This window comes from Oryx dammah, unplaced genomic scaffold (assembly GCF_014754425.2).
Source record: "Oryx dammah isolate SB20612 unplaced genomic scaffold, SCBI_Odam_1.1 HiC_scaffold_12, whole genome shotgun sequence".
Lineage (NCBI taxonomy): Eukaryota > Metazoa > Chordata > Mammalia > Artiodactyla > Bovidae > Oryx > Oryx dammah.
Window position 1 is genome coordinate 53,985,413 of NW_024070196.1, and position 2,910 is coordinate 53,988,322.

The 2,910-nt window shown below is 36.6% G+C and overlaps 2 non-coding genes across 2 annotated transcripts; one reads left to right on the top strand and one right to left on the bottom strand.

Moving 5' to 3' along the window:
- Positions 1-1,044: 1,044 nt before the first annotated feature.
- On the bottom strand, positions 1,045-1,151 carry LOC120871658. Its single transcript, XR_005723081.1, has one exon. It is a non-coding gene; the product is annotated as a U6 spliceosomal RNA (small nuclear RNA).
- A 374-nt stretch (positions 1,152-1,525) lies between these two features.
- TRNAG-ACC lies at positions 1,526-1,598 on the top strand. Its single transcript has one exon. It is a non-coding gene; the product is annotated as a tRNA-Gly (tRNA).
- The last annotated feature ends 1,312 nt before the right edge of the window (positions 1,599-2,910 follow it).

Below are 2,910 nucleotides of genomic sequence, written 5' to 3' on the forward strand. Positions count from 1 at the left end.
TGCAAGCAAGGTGCATGGCTGTTATGGGGTACAAAGTCTAAAATGCCAGCCCCCCGCTCCCCCCACCTAATTCTCACCTTCTGGCATTCACACTCCTGTGTCATCTTCTCCCCTCTTGAGTAGGCAGGATCTGTGACTTGCTTTTAACCAATAGAATACAGCCAGGCTGATAGGATTTCACATCTGTGATTACCTTGCATAAGATGTAACTACTGTCTTGCTTGCAGACTCTCCCTGTTGACTCTTCTTTGCTGGCTTTCATGAAGTAAGCCACCATATGGAGAGACTCACATGGCAAGAAACTGAGGATGGTTTCCAGCCAACAGCCAGGAAGGAGCTGAGATTCTCTTCTCAGTCTGGCAGCCCATAAAGAATTGAGTCCTGAACCACCACATGAATTTGGAAGTAGTTCCTTCCCCATCTGAATCTCAGCTGAGACCCCAGCCCTGACTGACATCTTTACTGCAGTTTAAGAGGTGAACTGAATCTGAATTCTTTTTTTTTTTAATGCGTGATTTTACTTCCCTGACCAGGCATCAATCTGTGCCCTCTGCACTGGGATCTTGAAGTCTTAACCATTGGACTGCCAGGGAAGTCCCTGAGTCTGGACTCTTGACCATAGAAATTGTCGGATAGTAAATCTGTCTTGTTTTAAACTGCTAAATTTGTGGTAATTTTCTGTACAGCAATATGTAACTAACACAGCAGCAGAGGATCATTTTGAAATAGTAGAGATTCACATCACTCTTAAATTTGAATATACATAGATCTAGATGTAAAATGCATGAAGTGTGCTATGTTTCTTTACATTAACTGTCAGACATTTGAACTCTAGGATTGTTAGCAGTTTTATTTTTTGCTGCTTCTTTTTTAAATTCATTTTTGTTGGTGTTTAGTTGCTTTACAGCGTTGTGTTAGTTTCTGCTGCAGCAAAGTGAATCAGCTATACGTATACATATATCCCCTCTTTTACAGATTTCCTTCCCATTTATTTATTTTTAATTAATTAATTTATTAATTTTAATTGGAGGCTAATTCCTTTACAAAAATATGGAATGCTTCATGAATTTGTGTGTCATCCTTGTGCAGGGGCCATGCTAATCTTCTCTGTATTATTCCAATTTTAGTATATGTGCTGCCAAAGCAAGCACTTATTTTCTTAATATTTATTGGAATTAGATTTAAAAATTAACATCTCTAGCTTTATTGAAACAGTTTATCTTAAAATGTTACTTTAATTGTGTCATTTGTATTTTGCCTTTTGATTTTAAAAGATAATTAAATTATTTAATTTTAAAAGAAAAAACATAAGTAAAATATTCTAGAAGAATAACTTCAGAAAATATCTAAAATATTTTTAATTTGCTAATTAAAAAATTTTTAATTTACACTTTTTATGAAAATGTATTCAAGTTTTGTGTCCTTTGATCTATAACTTCAATTTATTTTTTATTCCTTTAGGTCATTACTGCCAATAGCACACAATTACATAAAAATCTTGATTATGACAACAGGGTGAAGGACTTCCCTGGTGGTCCAGTGGTTAAGACTCTGCACTACCACTGCAAGGGGCCTGGGTTTGATCCCCAGCTGGGGAACTAAGATCCTGCATGCTAAGTGGCATGGCCAGAAAAAAGAAAAAAAACCGGTGTGAGTGATTTTGCTAAAATGAAGGCAAGAAAAACAAATTTTATAGAATAAATACATAGAAATTTCTTAATTATACTTTTTAAAAGTTACTCATTTAGATATCACTGTTACATCAATACAACATAATTTAGTTCCATCATCTTTGGTATTTTGCCAATTTTCAGACATATAAAAAACATAGCTTTACATATATATTTTGACTATTTTAATGAAGGTATATTTTTTAAAATAAGAGGTTAGAGCATGTTTTATTTGACAAATTTGTGAGCTTGGTTTTTACGATGAAGACTTTTAGACACATGGCCTGTGGGCCTCCATTTGTACTCTTGTCCTGGGTGCTCTGTCAGGGTAGGTAACCTACCCAAGGTTACCCAGCTGGTAAATAGGGCCGAGATTCAAACTTCCACCTGTTTGCACTCCAAGGTCTGGGCTGTGTGACATGTGACCTGCCCTGGGTCAGCTTCTCCAATGGAGGGAGCCCTGAATGTCTCCGAAGCTGGGATACTCTGTGTGCTCAAGGGCAGAAGAGGCTACAGACTTTGTGGGTTCCAATGCAAAATGAAAATGCATTATAATTATAGTTAATACATTATTAAGAATTCCAAGATGCTGAGAGTAGAGCACTGAAGTAAGCAGGAGGTCTTTCTAAGTGCAAGGTATGTGCAACTGCGTGGTCAGGGGGCTTTGAAGGTGGTGACACCCAGTCCCCCTCTTCCACTTAAAGTAGGTATGCTTGGGTTTGGTGGAAAGAAAGGTCAAGAGATAATGGGAAAGATGAGGACCCTCTATTTATAGCACTTTCGTTTTAAAAAGCAGTTTATTTAAATAAAAATGTGAGTCATTCAAAGGAAAAAATAAGGAAGTAAAAGCATATGTGATATGTAGATATGGAAAAATGTGATGAGTTATTTAAATGACGGGGTTGGGAAATTGCTGTGTGAGTGTGTATGTCTACAAGTATGTAATTGTGAGTGTGTGTGGATGAGTCTATATATGAATCTTTGTATCACTAAAAATGAGTGTGAGTGTATGTCTGACTGTGGGTGTGTGATACGTTTGTAGAAGTGGATGTATGTCTAACCATGTGTAGGATTGTGTGAATGTATATAGGGGAATCTGTGTAGATGTGTGCACACAAACCTTTCTTATCTTGGACTTCTATTAAGAAGAATGTGAAATTGTGAGCTTGCTAACATTGGATGCATTTCTAATATCTTGTGTGTATATATATATATATATATATATATGTCAGCTGTCACT